The sequence below is a fragment of the Ranitomeya imitator genome, chromosome 4 (genome assembly GCF_032444005.1).
Source record: "Ranitomeya imitator isolate aRanImi1 chromosome 4, aRanImi1.pri, whole genome shotgun sequence".
In the NCBI taxonomy this organism is placed as follows: domain Eukaryota; kingdom Metazoa; phylum Chordata; class Amphibia; order Anura; family Dendrobatidae; genus Ranitomeya; species Ranitomeya imitator.
This window is the reverse complement of record NC_091285.1, coordinates 343,900,187-343,917,323: the sequence shown is the minus strand read 5'-3', so window position 1 is coordinate 343,917,323 and position 17,137 is coordinate 343,900,187.

Here is a 17,137-nt window from a genome sequence, read left to right as displayed (position 1 = left end):
ACAGTCTGAAGAAGCAGGAAGGAGGTGAGTGAGAGGCGATGATATGCACTGCGCATGCCCATGGATCCCTGGCCCGCAGTGGGACTACATTAGATGACACTGCAAGGTTGGATCTCGGGCAGCTTGGACGCACAGGCACTGCCAGCCTGACACCTACATGATGTCAGAAGACGGGCACCGCTAACTGTGCATGGCCAAGGGATAACATTACAGCGCGGGCTCCGTGACAGAACCAAACAACGTTGAGGAGGTGGCGCCCGGCACCAAGGGGGTTGGAATGACGGCTGTGCTGTGTCACATTACAAAGGAAAGTCCCACTTCCGGGATGGTTTGACGGTGTGAGGGGACACATTATATGAGTGTGTACTTCAGCGTTTGCAAGGAGCATAATTTTCGGAGCCACCATTTTCCATGTGCAGTATTACTGCTGTACAAGATGGCTCTTTCAGCAACAAATGCCTGGGGGGGGGGGGTTAAAGGTTCCCTTTCAACTTGCTCCACTGCAGGCTTCGGCCTACACTCTGCTCCTCTTTGATTCCCTGGGTTTCAACACTGTCAGTTGCCACCTGGAAGTGTTGTCTACACAGAAAAAACACTAGGTGATGTGTCAGTGGGGTTCAGCACCGCCAGCTGTTCCCCTGCTGTGTAGTCGGCAACGTGTCCAGCACAAGCCACGCTGGCACAACAGAACAAAAGCTGCCACCAGTGCAGGCTTCGGCCTACACTCTGCTCCTCTCCTCCTCCTGCTGACCCTGGGCTCAAACACCGCTAGTTTTTGCCCGGAAGTGCTAGCTGCACAGAGAAAAACACCAGCCAATGTGTTAGTGGGGTTCAGCAACGCCAGCTGTTCCCCTGCTGTGTAGCCGGCAACGTGACCTGCAAACGCCATGCAGGCACAGGAACTGAAATTAAAAGGGAACCTGGCCCCACCCCCCCAGGTGTTTCTATGTATAACAGCCACCTAGTACAGCAGTACTGCTGCATTTGTACAAGGTGGCTGACTTTTTCTCCTTGCCCACGTGGAACTCAACACGTACAAAATGTGTCTCATTGAGACCATTCCACTGTCCCTGAGGTGTGACTTTCCTTTGTAATGATACGCAGCACCCCCCTTGGTAGCGTTTCCCGTCTTTTGTCATCATGGTTAGCTGGCTGCGCCTGTGCATCCGCCCTGCTAGAAACAACGCCCCTCGTTGTCATATTTATTTTGTCAGCGAGGGTGTAGTTTATGGGCACGAGCAGTGCATATGTTCGCCTGTCTTAACTCATCTCCTTCCGCCTTCTTCAGACTGTGCGGCCTCCTGGCCGTGGTAGGCGATAAGGGATCAGCTGAGGCCGCCCAGTCTGGAGCAGGTGTAAGGACATGTGTAAGCGGCAAACCTATTTACTGCACAAGGCCACGAATCCCAGCCACGCAGTGTGATTTTTTGAAAACACACTGTGGGTCTGGGATTCATGTCCATCGCTAACCGCAACGGCCGACATGAAATGAGGTCAGAAGACAGGAAGCGCTCACAGCGCATGGCCAAGGGATCACAATAGCGCAGACTCCTGTACAGCAAATAACAACGCTCAGGAATCTGCGCCCAGTACCTAGGTGCAAATTTTGACACCTGTGCTGCGTCTCGTTAAAAAGACAAGTCACGCCTCCACAACTGTTTGACAGTATAATGGGCTAAATAGTGTACGTGTTTTAGTCAGCGTGTGCAAGGAGCAAAACAAATAGAGCAACCTTTTACTTGTGCAGCATTAATGCTGCACAAGGTGTGGGTCTTGTACCTTGCAACACCTGAGGGGGGGGTTAAAGGTAACCTTTGAAATTGGTTCAACTAGGCTTCAGCCTACACTCTGCTCCTCTACTCCTCCTGCTGACCTTGGGCTCAAACACCGCTAGTTTTTGCCCGGAAATGCTAGCTGCACAGAGAAAAACACCAGCCAATGTGTTAGTGGGGTTCAGCACCGCCAGCTGTTCCCCTGCTGTGTAGTCGGCAACGTGTCCAGCACAAGCCACGCTGGCACAACAGAACAAAAGCTGCCACCAGTGCAGGCTTCGGCCTACACTTTGCTCCTCTCCTCCTCCTGCTGACCCTGGGCTCAAACAACGCCAGTTTCTGCCCGGACATGCTAGCTGCACAGAGAAAAACACCAGCCAATGTGTTAGTGGGGTTCAGCACCGCCAGCTGTTCCCCCGCTGTGTAGCCGGCATCGTGTCCAGCACAAGCTACGCTGGCACAAACGACCAAAAGCTGCCACCAGTGCAGGCTTCGGCCTACACTTTGCTCCTCTCCTCCTCCTCCTGCTGACCCTGGGCTCTAACACCGCTAGTTTTTGCCCGGACATGCAATCTGCACAGAGAAAAACACCAGTCAATGTGTCAGTGGGGTTCAGCACCGCCAGCTGTTCCCCTGCTGTGTAGCTTGCAACGTTTCCTGCAAACGCCACGCAGGAACATGAACTGAAATTGAAGGGAGCCTGCCCCCCACCCCCCCAGGTGTTTCTATGTATAACAGCCACCTTGTACAGCAGTACTGCTGCATTTGTACAAGGTGGCTGACTTTTTCTCCTTGCACACGTGGAACTCAACAAGTACAAAATGTGTCTCATTACAGACCATAACAATGTCCCTGAAGTGTGACTTTCCTTTTTAATGACACGCAGCACCCCCATTGTTAGCGCTGCCCGTCTCCTGACATCATTGGTTGGCTGGCTGTGCCTGTGCGTCCCCCCTGCCCGACACAACGCCCCCCGTTGTCTCATATATTTTGACTGCGAGGGTGTGATTGATGGGCACGAGCAGTGCATATGTTCCCCTGTTTTCACTCCCCTCCTTCCGCCTTCTTCTGACTGTGCGGCCTCATGGCCGCGGCATGCGATAAGGGATCAGCTGAGGCCGCCCAGTCTGAAGCAGGTGTAAGGACATGTGTGAGCGGCGAACATATTTACTGCACAAGGCCACGAATCCCAGCACCGCAGTGTGACTTTAGGAAAAGCCACTGTGGGTCTGGGATTCATGGCCATCGTTAACCGCACCGGCCAACATGAAATGAGGTCATGAGACGGCCTGCACTAACAGGGTATTGCCAAGGGATAACACAAGAGCGCAGTTTCCTGTACTGCAAATAACAACGGTAAGGAATCTGCGCACAGCACCTAGGTGTTAATTTGTACACCTGTGCTGCGTCTCCTTAAAAAGACTAGTAGTACTAGTCACGCCTCCACTACTGTTTGACAGTATAATGGGCTAAATAGTGTACGTGTTTAATTCAGCGTGTGCATGGAGCAAAATTAAATAGAGCAACCTTTGACTTGTGCATCATTAATGCTGTTCAAGGTGTGGCTCTTGTACCTTGCAACACCTGAGGGGGGGGTTAAAGGTAACCTTTGAAATTGGTTCAACTAGGCTTCGGCCTACACTCTGCTCCTCTACTCCTCCTGCTGACCCTGGGCTCAAACGCCGCTAGTTTTTGCCCGGAAATGCTAGCTGCACAGAGAAAAACACCAGCCAATGTGTTAGTGGGGTTCAGCACCGCCAGCTGTTCCCCTGCTGTGTAGTCGGCAACGTGTCCAGCACAAGCCACACTGGCACAACAGAACAAAAGCTGCCACCAGTGCAGGCTTCGGCCTACACTTTGCTCCTCTCCTCCTCCTGCTGACCCTGGGCTCAAACAACGCCAGTTTCTGCCCGGACATGCTAGCTGCACAGAGAAAAACACCAGCCAATGTGTTAGTGGGGTTCAGCACTGCCAGCTGTTCCCCCGCTGTGTAGCCGGCATCGTGTCCAGCACAAGCCACGCTGGCACAACCGACCAAAAGCTGCCACCAGTGCAGGCTTCGGCCTACACTTTGCTCCTCTCCTCCTCCTCCTGCTGACCCTGGGCTCTAACACCGCTAGTTTTTGCCCGGACATGCAATCTGCACAGAGAAAAACACCAGTCAATGTGTCAGTGGGGTTCAGCAACGCCAGCTGTTCCCCTGCTGTGTAGCTTGCAACGTGACCTGCAAACGCCACGCAGGCACATGAACTGAAATTGAAGGGAGCCTGCCCCCCACCCACAGGTGTTTCTATGTATAACAGCCACCTTGTACAGCAGTACTGCTGCATTTGTACAAGGTGGCTGACTTTTTCTCCTTGCCCACGTGGAACTCAACACGTACAAAATGTGTCTCATTAGAGACCATTACAATGTCCCTGAGGTGTGACTTTCCTTTGTAATGACACGCAGCACCACCCTTGTTAGCGCTGCCCGTCTTTTGACATCATTGGTTAGCTGGCTGCGCCTGTGCATCTCCCCTGCTCGAAACAACGGCCCTCGGTGTTTTATTTTTTTGGACAGCGAGGGTGTGATTGATGGGCATGTGCAGTGCATATGTTTGCCTGTGTTCACTCATCTCCTTCCGCCTTCTTCAGACTGGGTGTCCTCATGGCCGCGGCAGGCGATAAGGGATCAGATGAGGCCGCCCAGTCTGAAGCAGGTGTAAGGACATGTGTGAGCGGCAAACATATTTAGTGCACCAGGGCACGAATCCCAGCACCGCAGTGTGATTTTTTAAAAACACACTGTGGGTCTGGGATTCATGTCCATCGCTAACCGCAACGGCCAACATGAAATGAGGTCATAAGACAGGAAGCGCTCACAGCGCATGGCCAAAGGATCACAAGAGCGCAGACTCCTGTACAGCAACTAACAACGCTCAGGAAGCTGCGCCCATGCAAAAAGGTGTTGTTTTCGACACCTGTGCTGCTTTTCTTTAAAAAGACAAGTCACGCCTCCACTACTGATTAACAGTATAATGGGCTAAATAGTCTACGTGTTGCATTCAGCTTGTGTAAGTAGAAAAATTAATAGAGCAACCTTTTACTTGTGCAGCATTAATGCTGCAGAAGGAGTGGCTCTTGTACTTTGTAACACCTGAGGGGGGGTTAAAGGTAACCTTTGAAATTGGTTCAACTAGGCTTCGGCCTACACTCTGCTCCTCTCCTCCTCCTGCTGACCCTGGGCTCTAACAACGCTAGTTTTTGCCCGGAAATGCTAGCTGCACAGAGAAAAACACCAGCCAATGTGTTAGTGGGGTTCAGCACCGCCAGCTGTTCCCCCGCTGTGTAGCCGACATCGTGTCCAGCACAAGCCACGCTGGCACAACCGACCAAAAGCTGCCACCAGTGCAGGCTTCGGCCTACACTTTGCTCCTCTCCTCCTCCTCCTGCTGACCCTGGGCTCAAACACCGCTAGTTTTTGCCCGGAAATGCTAGCTGCACAGAGAAAAACACCAGCCAATGTGTTAGTGGGGTTCAGCACCGCCAGCTGTTCCCCTGCTGTGCAGCTTGCAACGTGACCTGCAAACGCCACGCAGGCACATGAACTGAAATTGAAGGGAGCCTGGCCCCCACCCCCAGGTGTTTATATGTATAACAGCCACCTTGTACAGCAGTACTGCTGCATTTGTACAAGGTGGCTGATGTTTTCTCCTTGCCCACGTGGAACTCAACACGTACAAAATGTGTCTCTTTGAGACCATTCCACTGTCCCTGAGGTGTGACTTTCCTTTCTAATGATACGCAGCACCCCCCTTGGTAGCGCTTCCCGTCTTCTGACATCATTGGTTGGCTACTTGCGCCTGTTCGTCCGCCCTGCCTGAATAAAATGCTCCTCGTTGTCTTAATTATTTTGACTGCGAGGGTGTGATTGATGGGCACGAGCAGTGCATATCTTCGCCTGTCTTAACTCATCTCCTTCCGCCTTCTTCAGACTGTGCAGCCTCATGGCCGCGGCATGCGAGAAGGGATCAGCAGAGGCCGCCCAGTCTGAAGCAGGTGTAAGGACGTGTGTGAGCGGCCAAAATATTTACTGCTCAAGGCCACGAATCCCAGCACCGCAGTGTGGCTTTATGAAAAGACACTGTGGGTCTGGGATTTATGGCCATCGTTAACCGCACCGGCCAACATGAAATGATGTCATAAGATGGGCAGCGCTAACAGGGCATTGCCAAGGGATAACACAAGAGCGCAGACTCCTGTACAGCAAATAACAACGCTCCGGAAGCTGCGCCAAGCACCAAGGCGTTATTTTGGACACCTGTGCTGCGTCTCATCAAAAAACCAAGTCACGCATCCACTACAGTTTGACTGTAGAATGGGGTAAATTGTGTATGTCTTTCATTCAGCGTGTGCAAGTAGACAAATTAATAGAGCAACCTTTCACTTGTGCAGCATTAATACTGCACAAGGTGTGTCTCTTGTACTTTGTAACACCTGAGGGGGGGGTTAAAGGTTTCCTTTGAAATTGGTTCAACTAGGCTTCGGCCTACACTCTGCTCCTCTCCTCCTCCTCCTGCTTCAACACGGGCTCTAACATCGCTAGTTTTTGCCCGCAAGTGCTAGCTGCACAGAGAAAAACACACGCCATTGTGTTAGTGGGGTTCAGCAACGCCAGCTGTTCCCCCAGTGTGTAGCCGGCAAAGTGTCCTGCAAACGCAACGCAGACACAAAGCTGCCTCCAGTGCAGGCTTCGGCCTACACTCATCTCCCCCTGCTTACCCTTTGCTCCAACACCGCTAGTTGGGGCTCTAGGAAGACAATCTTTAATAGGCAAGGCAACGCATCTGGGTTCCAGCACCGCCAGCTGGTTCTCGGCAGTGTTCTTGTCACAGGTACTCCCTCGTGCCAAGCCTGGTTTCAGCACCGTCAGCTGTTTCCGGGTTGTGTCAAGCTCACTGAGACACCTATGCTTGCCTCGTCGTGGTGCGGTCGGGTTAGCCAACTCCAGGGTGCCTCCAGTTTAGGAGCTTCCTATGTGGGCTGCGTGAACTGGTAGTCAAGGCTGGTTCTGTAGTGCCAGTAGGCCCAGCTCCCCCTGTAGGACTGTTGGGGTTCGGTAACTGCGGCTGCCTCGCGGCCTAGCTGTTCTCTCCTCTCCTGTGGGCCTTGGGGTCCACCACCTGGTTCCAGCACCGTCAGCTGGTTCCGGGCCGAGCCTTTGGCTTAGGTGCCTCCTCCTGGGTATCCGAGTTCCGCCAACGCCAGGCGGTCCTTGGTAGTGCTTTTAAGCGCGGGCACCTACAGCTTAGTAACCGGGTTCCAGCACCGTCAGCTGGTCCTTGGTCGTGCCATTGGCTCTTGCACACTGGGGCAACGCATCCGGGTTCCAGCACCGCCAGCTGGTTCTCGGCAGTGTTCTTGTCACAGGTACTCCCTCGTGCCAAGCCTGGTTTCAGCACCGTCAGCTGTTTCCGGGTTGTGTCAAGCTCACTGAGACGCCTATGCTTGCCTCGTCGTGGTGCGGTCGGGTTAGCCAACTCCAGGGTGCCTCCAGTTTAGGAGCTTCCTATGTGGGCTGCGTGAACTGGTAGTCAAGGCTGGTTCTGTAGTGCCAGTAGGCCCAGCTCCCCCTGTAGGACTGTTGGGGTTCGGTAACTGCGGCTGCCTCGCGGCCTAGCTGTTCTCTCCTCTCCTGTGGGCCTTGGGGTCCACCACCTGGTTCCAGCACCGTCAGCTGGTTCCGGGCCGAGCCTTTGGCTTAGGTGCCTCCTCCTGGGTATCCGAGTTCTGCCAACGCCAGGCGGTCCTTGGTAGTGCTTTTAAGCGCGGGCACCTACAGCTTAGTAACCGGGTTCCAGCACCGTCAGCTAGTCCTCGGTCGTGCCATTGGCTCTTGCACACTGGGGCAACGCATCCGGGTTCCAGCACCGCCAGCTGGTTCTCGGCAGTGTTCTTGTCACAGGTACTCCCTCGTGCCAAGCCTGGTTTCAGCACCGTCAGCTGTTTCCGGGTTGTGTCAAGCTCACTGAGACGCCTATGCTTGCCTCGTCGTGGTGCGGTCGGGTTAGCCAACTCCAGGGTGCCTCCAGTTTAGGAGCTTCCTATGTGGGCTGCGTGAACTGGTAGTCAAGGCTGGTTCTGTAGTGCCAGTAGGCCCAGCTCCCCCTGTAGGACTGTTGGGGTTCGGTAACTGCGGCTGCCTCGCGGCCTAGCTGTTCTCTCCTCTCCTGTGGGCCTTGGGGTCCACCACCTGGTTCCAGCACCGTCAGCTGGTTCCGGGCCGAGCCTTTGGCTTAGGTGCCTCCTCCTGGGTATCCGAGTTCCGCCAACGCCAGGCGGTCCTTGGTAGTGCTTTTAAGCGCGGGCACCTACAGCTTAGTAACCGGGTTCCAGCACCGTCAGCTGGTCCTCGGTCGTGCCATTGGCTCTTGCACACTGGGGCAACGCATCCGGGTTCCAGCACCGCCAGCTGGTTCTCGGCAGTGTTCTTGTCACAGGTACTCCCTCGTGCCAAGCCTGGTTTCAGCACCGTCAGCTGTTTCCGGGTTGTGTCAAGCTCACTGAGACGCCTATGCTTGCCTCGTCGTGGTGCGGTCGGGTTAGCCAACTCCAGGGTGCCTCCAGTTTAGGAGCTTCCTATGTGGGCTGCGTGAACTGGTAGTCAAGGCTGGTTCTGTAGTGCCAGTAGGCCCAGCTCCCCCTGTAGGACTGTTGGGGTTCGGTAACTGCGGCTGCCTCGCGGCCTAGCTGTTCTCTCCTCTCCTGTGGGCCTTGGGGTCCACCACCTGGTTCCAGCACCGTCAGCTGGTTCCGGGCTGAGCCTTTGGCTTAGGTGCCTCCTCCTGGGTATCCGAGTTCCGCCAACGCCAGGCGGTCCTTGGTAGTGCTTTTAAGCGCGGGCACCTACAGCTTAGTAACCGGGTTCCAGCACCGTCAGCTAGTCCTCGGTCGTGCCATTGGCTCTTGCACACTGGGGCAACGCATCCGGGTTCCAGCACCGCCAGCTGGTTCTCGGCAGTGTTCTTGTCACAGGTACTCCCTCGTGCCAAGCCTGGTTTCAGCACCGTCAGCTGTTTCCGGGTTGTGTCAAGCTCACTGAGACGCCTATGCTTGCCTCGTCGTGGTGCGGTCGGGTTAGCCAACTCCAGGGTGCCTCCAGTTTAGGAGCTTCCTATGTGGGCTGCGTGAACTGGTAGTCAAGGCTGGTTCTGTAGTGCCAGTAGGCCCAGCTCCCCCTGTAGGACTGTTGGGGTTCGGTAACTGCGGCTGCCTCGCGGCCTAGCTGTTCTCTCCTCTCCTGTGGGCCTTGGGGTCCACCACCTGGTTCCAGCACCGTCAGCTGGTTCCGGGCCGAGCCTTTGGCTTAGGTGCCTCCTCCTGGGTATCCGAGTTCCGCCAACGCCAGGCGGTCCTTGGTAGTGCTTTTAAGCGCGGGCACCTACAGCTTAGTAACCGGGTTCCAGCACCGTCAGCTGGTCCTCGGTCGTGCCATTGGCTCTTGCACACTGGGGCAACGCATCCGGGTTCCAGCACCGCCAGCTGGTTCTCGGCAGTGTTCTTGTCACAGGTACTCCCTCGTGCCAAGCCTGGTTTCAGCACCGTCAGCTGTTTCCGGGTTGTGTCAAGCTCACTGAGACGCCTATGCTTGCCTCGTCGTGGTGCGGTCGGGTTAGCCAACTCCAGGGTGCCTCCAGTTTAGGAGCTTCCTATGTGGGCTGCGTGAACTGGTAGTCAAGGCTGGTTCTGTAGTGCCAGTAGGCCCAGCTCCCCCTGTAGGACTGTTGGGGTTCGGTAACTGCGGCTGCCTCGCGGCCTAGCTGTTCTCTCCTCTCCTGTGGGCCTTGGGGTCCACCACCTGGTTCCAGCACCGTCAGCTGGTTCCGGGCCGAGCCTTTGGCTTAGGTGCCTCCTCCTGGGTATCCGAGTTCCGCCAACGCCAGGCGGTCCTTGGTAGTGCTTTTAAGCGCGGGCACCTACAGCTTAGTAACCGGGTTCCAGCACCGTCAGCTGGTCCTCGGTCGTGCCATTGGCTCTTGCACACTGGGGCAACGCATCCGGGTTCCAGCACCGCCAGCTGGTTCTCGGCAGTGTTCTTGTCACAGGTACTCCCTCGTGCCAAGCCTGGTTTCAGCACCGTCAGCTGTTTCCGGGTTGTGTCAAGCTCACTGAGACACCTATGCTTGCCTCATCGTGGTGCGGTCGGGTTAGCCAACTCCAGGGTGCCTCCAGTTTAGGAGCTTCCTATGTGGGCTGCGTGAACTGGTAGTCAAGGCTGGTTCTGTAGTGCCAGTAGGCCCAGCTCCCCCTGTAGGACTGTTGGGGTTCGGTAACTGCGGCTGCCTCGCGGCCTAGCTGTTCTCTCCTCTCCTGTGGGCCTTGGGGTCCACCACCTGGTTCCAGCACCGTCAGCTGGTTCCGGGCCGAGCCTTTGGCTTAGGTGCCTCCTCCTGGGTATCCGAGTTCCGCCAACGCCAGGCGGTCCTTGGTAGTGCTTTTAAGCGTGGGCACCTACAGCTTAGTAACCGGGTTCCAGCACCGTCAGCTGGTCCTCGGTCGTGCCATTGGCTCTTGCACACTGGGGCAACGCATCCGGGTTCCAGCACCGCCAGCTGGTTCTCGGCAGTGTTCTTGTCACAGGTACTCCCTCGTGCCAAGCCTGGTTTCAGCACCGTCAGCTGTTTCCGGGTTGTGTCAACTTCACTGAGACGCCTATGCTTGCCCCGTCGTGGTGCGGTCGAGTTAGCCAACTCCAGGGTGCCTCCAGTTTAGGAGCTTCCTATGTGGGCTGCGTGAACTGGTAGTCAAGGCTGGTTCTGTAGTGCCAGTAGGCCCAGCTCCCCCTGTAGGACTGTTGGGGTTCGGTAACTGCGGCTGCCTCGCGGCCTAGCTGTTCTCTCCTCTCCTGTGGGCCTTGGGGTCCACCACCTGGTTCCAGCACCGTCAGCTGGTTCCGGGCCGAGCCTTTGGCTTAGGTGCCTCCTCCTGGGTATCCGAGTTCCGCCAACGCCAGGCGGTCCTTGGTAGTGCTTTTAAGCGCGGGCACCTACAGCTTAGTAACCGGGTTCCAGCACCGTCAGCTGGTCCTCGGTCGTGCCATTGGCTCTTGCACACTGGGGCAACGCATCCGGGTTCCAGCACCGCCAGCTGGTTCTCGGCAGTGTTCTTGTCACAGGTACTCCCTCGTGCCAAGCCTGGTTTCAGCACCGTCAGCTGTTTCCGGGTTGTGTCAACTTCACTGAGACGCCTATGCTTGCCCCGTCGTGGTGCGGTCGAGTTAGCCAACTCCAGGGTGCCTCCAGTTTAGGAGCTTCCTATGTGGGCTGCGTGAACTGGTAGTCAAGGCTGGTTCTGTAGTGCCAGTAGGCCCAGCTCCCCCTGTAGGACTGTTGGGGTTCGGTAACTGCGGCTGCCTCGCGGCCTAGCTGTTCTCTCCTCTCCTGTGGGCCTTGGGGTCCACCACCTGGTTCCAGCACCGTCAGCTGGTTCCGGGCCGAGCCTTTGGCTTAGGTGCCTCCTCCTGGGTATCCGAGTTCCGCCAACGCCAGGCGGTCCTTGGTAGTGCTTTTAAGCGCGGGCACCTACAGCTTAGTAACCGGGTTCCAGCACCGTCAGCTGGTCCTCGGTCGTGCCATTGGCTCTTGCACACTGGGGCAACGCATCCGGGTTCCAGCACCGCCAGCTGGTTCTCGGCAGTGTTCTTGTCACAGGTACTCCCTCGTGCCAAGCCTGGTTTCAGCACCGTCAGCTGTTTCCGGGTTGTGTCAACTTCACTGAGACGCCTATGCTTGCCCCGTCGTGGTGCGGTCGAGTTAGCCAACTCCAGGGTGCCTCCAGTTTAGGAGCTTCCTATGTGGGCTGCGTGAACTGGTAGTCAAGGCTGGTTCTGTAGTGCCAGTAGGCCCAGCTCCCCCTGTAGGACTGTTGGGGTTCGGTAACTGCGGCTGCCTCGCGGCCTAGCTGTTCTCTCCTCTCCTGTGGGCCTTGGGGTCCACCACCTGGTTCCAGCACCGTCAGCTGGTTCCGGGCCGAGCCTTTGGCTTAGGTGCCTCCTCCTGGGTATCCGAGTTCCGCCAACGCCAGGCGGTCCTTGGTAGTGCTTTTAAGCGCGGGCACCTACAGCTTAGTAACCGGGTTCCAGCACCGTCAGCTGGTCCTCGGTCGTGCCATTGGCTCTTGCACACTGGGGCAACGCATCCGGGTTCCAGCACCGCCAGCTGGTTCTCGGCAGTGTTCTTGTCACAGGTACTCCCTCGTGCCAAGCCTGGTTTCAGCACCGTCAGCTGTTTCCGGGTTGTGTCAACTTCACTGAGACGCCTATGCTTGCCCCGTCGTGGTGCGGTCGAGTTAGCCAACTCCAGGGTGCCTCCAGTTTAGGAGCTTCCTATGTGGGCTGCGTGAACTGGTAGTCAAGGCTGGTTCTGTAGTGCCAGTAGGCCCAGCTCCCCCTGTAGGACTGTTGGGGTTCGGTAACTGCGGCTGCCTCGCGGCCTAGCTGTTCTCTCCTCTCCTGTGGGCCTTCGGGTCCACCACCTGGTTCCAGCACCGTCAGCTGGTTCTCGGCAGTGTCTTTTGCTCTTGTACCTTCTGCTCCCCATCCTGGTTCCAGTACCGTCAGCTGGTTCCGGGCAGAGCCTTTGGCTTAGGTGCCTCCTTCTGGGTATCCAAGTTCCACCAACGTCAGGTGGTCCTTGGTAGTGCTTTCAGGCACGGGTACCTCCTGCTTAGTAACCGGGTTCCAGTAACGTCAGCTGGTCCTTGGTAGTTCCATTGGCTCTTGGACCTTCGGCTACCCATCCGGGTTCCAGTACCGTCAGCTGGTTCTCGGCAGTGTCTTTTGCTCTTGTACCTTCTGCTCCCCATCCTGGTTCCAGTAACGTCAGCTGGTTCCGGGCAGAGCCTTTGGCTTAGGTGCCTCCTTCTGGGTATCCGAGTTCCGCCAACGTCAGGCGGTCCTTGGTAGTGCTTTTTAGCACGGGTACCTCCTGCTTAGTAACCGGGTTCCAGTAACGTCAGCTGGTCCTCGGTAGTTCCATAGGCTCTTGAACCTTCGGGTAGCCATCCGAGTTCCAGTTCCATCAGCTGGTTCTTGGCATTTTCTCAGCCTTCTTGTACCTTCTGCTACATTTCCAAGTTGAAGACCCTAACGTCGACAACCCGGAAGACCACCCCGATGACGACGACCCGGAAGACCACCCCGATGACGACGACGACGACGACGGCGGAGACGACGACGGCTGAGACGACGACGGCGGAGATGACGACACTGGAGACGACGACCCTGGAGACGACGACATGGAAGACCGAGAAGCAGAAGAACAAGAGGCTGCAGAACAAAGAGCAGAAGAACATTAAGCATAAGACTTAATATCAGAGCAAAAGATATTATCTAAATTATATGCAGAAGAAGACTAAGCAGTGTATGGGGGTGAGTCCGTTCCTCCTCGTGGTGCCCCTGGATAAAGCCTGATGCTGCAGGCCAAACTGAACGCGGACAAATGTAACTTTTGTGACTGGCAGAACGGAAGGTGTAATCTTCCAACTTTTATAGATAACAACTACGGGAATGCCTGTCACAAATGAGAATATGATGAAGAAGTAGAATAGGAAGAATAATAACAGTGGAATAAAAAGAATATGTAGAATAGGAAGAATAATAATAGTTGAATAAAATGAATATGAAGAATGTAATAAAAAAAAAAATAGGTAGAAGATGAAGAAGAAGATGAATAAGGTGAAGAAGAAGTTGATGTCAAAGATGCTGATGATGATGAAGATGAAAGTGTGGGAAAAGTAAAAAAAAAAAAGAAAAAAAAAGAAGGGGAAGGGCGTGGAATAGTGAAACATCAATATCTGACAAAATAAAAAAAAATTTACATACTCAATATCTTTTTCACTCCGAACGTCTTAAAAAAAACAAAAAACATGCTATTCTATTTGATTGGGCTAAACCTCATTGCCTTTAATGTCTCCGCCACCTCCCACAATACATCCTACATTATTCTTAGTTGTTTTCCTTCATGTAGAATGAACCTACAAGGAAAGAAAGGGTTTATTTTAATTCCGATATTTTGGTCCCATTGACTTGCATTGGGATCGGGTATCGGTATCGGCGATATCCGATATTTTTTGAATATCGGCCGATCCAAACCGATACCGATACTTTCCGAACACTAGTCATGAGTGGTACTTCAGCTGGTTCTGTCTATGAGCTTCCTCTGGTGGATGTGAGTGGGGCTGCGGCTTCTGAGTTTCCTTGCTCAGGTGACGAGGTTAAGTCGTTAGGTGCTGCTCTATTTAACTCCACCTAGTTCTTTGTTCCTGGCCTCCAGTCAATGTTCCAGTATTGGTTTTGCTCTCTCCTGGATCGTTCTTGTGGCCTGTCTGCCCTGCATAAGCTAAGTTCTGCTTGTGTTACTTTTGTTTGCTATTTTTTCTGTCCAGCTTGCTATATTGGTTTGTCTTGCTTGCTGGAAGCTCTGAGACGCAGAGGGAGCACCTCCGTACCGTTAGTCGGTGCGGAGGGTCTTTTTGCGCCCTCTGCGTGGTTGTTTGTAGGTTTTTGTGCTGACCGCAAAGCTATCTTTCCTATCCTCGGTCTATTCAGTAAGTCGGGCCTCACTTTGCTAAAATCTATTTCATCTCTGTGTTTGTGTTTTCATCTTTGCTCACAGTCATTATATTTGGGGGGCTGCCTTTTCCTTTGGGGAATTTCTCTGAGGCAAGGTAGGCTTATTTTTCTATCTTCAGGGCTAGTTAGTTTTTCAGGCTGTGCCGAGTTGCATAGGGAGCGTTAGGAGCAATCCACGGCTACCTCTAGTGTGGTGTGATAGGATTAGGGATTGCGGTCAGCAGAGTTCCCACGTCTCAGAGCTCGTCCTCTGTGATTAGCAACTATCAGGTTTTTTTCTGTGCTCGTAACCACCAGGTCCATTGGGGTTCTGAATCACCTGTTCATAACAGTACTGGAGGCCCAAAGTACTAATGCTTCTCAATAAAGGGAAAAGAGAAGTTCTGAGACCATTTTTTTTTCTTTGCACTGTGTTTTGTCTTTCTTTTCCCCTTTACATCAGGGTGGTTCAGAACACAGGTGTAGACATGGACATTCAAGGTCTGTCCTCTTTGATGGATAATCTCGCTATAAGTGTACAGAACATTCAAGATTTAGTGGTTCAGAATCCTATGTTAGAACCTAAAATTCCTATTCCTGAGTTATTTTCTGGAGATAGAGCTAAGTTTCTGAATTTCAAAAATAATTGTATACTATTTCTGGCTTTGAAACCCCGCTCCTCTGGTGACCCAGTTCAACAAGTAAAGATCATTATTTCTTTATTACGTGGCGACCCTCAAGACTGGGCATTTTCCCTTGCGCCAGGAGATCCTGCATTATGTGATATTGATGCGTTTTTTCTGGCGCTCGGGTTGCTTTATGATGAACCTAATTCAGTGGATCAGGCAGAGAAAATCTTGCTGGCTCTGTGTCAGGGTCAGGATGAGGTAGAGATATATCGTCAGAAATTTAGGAAGTGGTCTGTGCTCACTCAATGAAATGAATGTGCTCTGGCAGCAATTTTCAGAAAGGGTCTCTCTGAAGCCCTTAAGGATGTCATGGTGGGATTTCCTATGCCTGCTGGTCTGAATGAGTCTATGTCTTTGGCCATTCAGATCGATCGACGCTTGCGTGAGCGTAAAACTGTGCACCATTTGGCGGTATTACCTGAGCCTATGCAATGTAATAGGACTTTGACCAGAGCTGAACGGCAAGAACACAGACGACGGAATGGGCTGTGTTTTTACTGTGGTGATTCCACTCATGCTATCTCTGATTGTCCTAAGCGCATTAAGCGTTTCGCTAGGTCTGCCACCATTGGTACGGTACAGTCGAAATTTCTTTTGTCCGTTACTTTGATCTGCTCTTTGTCATCCTTTTCTGTCATGGCATTTGTGGATTCAGGCACTGCCCTGAATTTGATGGACTTGGAGTATGCTAGGCGCTGTGGGTTTTTCTTGGAGCCCTTGCAGCATCCTATTCCATTGAGAGGAATTGATGCTACGCCTTTGGCCAAGAATAAGCCTCAGTATTGGACCCAACTGACCATGTGCATGGCTCCTGCGCATCAGGAGGATATTAGCTTTTTGGTGTTGCAGAATCTGCATGATGTGGTCGTGTTGGGGTTGCCATGGCTACAAGTCCATAACCCAGTATTGGATTGGAAATCAATGTCTGTGTCCAGCTGGGGTTGTCAGGGGGTACATGGTAATGTTCCATTTCTGTCTATTTCATCATCCACCCCTTCTGAGGTCCCAGAGTTCTTGTCAGATTACCGGGATGTATTTGAAGAGCCCAAGTCCAGTGCCCTACCTCCGCATAGGGATTGCGATTGTGCTATCGATTTGATTCCTGGTAGTAAGTTTCCTAAAGGTCGACTGTTTAATTTGTCTGTACCTGAGCACGCCGCTATGCGGAGTTACGTAAAGGAATCCTTGGAGAAGGGTCATATTCGCCCGTCGTCGTCGCCATTGGGGGCAGGGTTCTTTTTTGTGGCCAAGAAGGATGGTTCGTTGAGACCTTGTATTGATTACCGCCTTCTAAATAAAATCACAGTCAAATTTCAGTACCCCTTGCCGCTGCTGTCTGATTTGTTTGCTCGGATTAAGGGGGCTAGTTGGTTCACCAAGATAGATCTTCGTGGAGCGTATAATCTTGTGCGTATTAAACAGGGCGATGAATGGAAAACTGCATTTAATACGCCCGAGGGCCATTTTGAGTACCTGGTTATGCCATTCGGGCTTTCTAATGCTCCATCAGTGTTTCAGTCCTTTATGCATGACATCTTCCGAGAGTACCTGGATAAATTCCTGATTGTATACTTGCATGATATTTTGGTCTTCTCGGATGATTGGGAGTCTCACGTGAAGCAAGTCAGAATGGTGTTCCAGGTCCTGCGTGCGAATTCTTTGTTTGTGAAGGGGTCAAAGTGTCTCTTTGGTGTTCAGAAGGTTTCATTTTGGGGTTTCATTTTGTCCCCTTCTACTATCGAGATGGACCCTGTTAAAGTCCAGGCCATTTATGATTGGACTCAGCCGACATCTCTGAAGAGTCTGCAAAAGTTCCTGGGCTTTGCTAATTTTTATCGTCGCTTCATCAATAATTTTTCTAGTATTGCTAAACCGTTGACTGATTTAACTAAGAAGGGTGCTGATGTGGTCAATTGGTCTTCTGCTGCTGTGGAAGCTTTTCAAGAGTTGAAGCGTCGTTTTTCTTCTGCCCCTGTGTTGTGCCAACCAGATGTTTCGTTCCCGTTCCAGGTCGAGGTTGATGCTTCTGAGATTGGAGCAGGGGCTGTTTTGTCGCAAAGAAGTTCTGATGGCTCGGTGATGAAA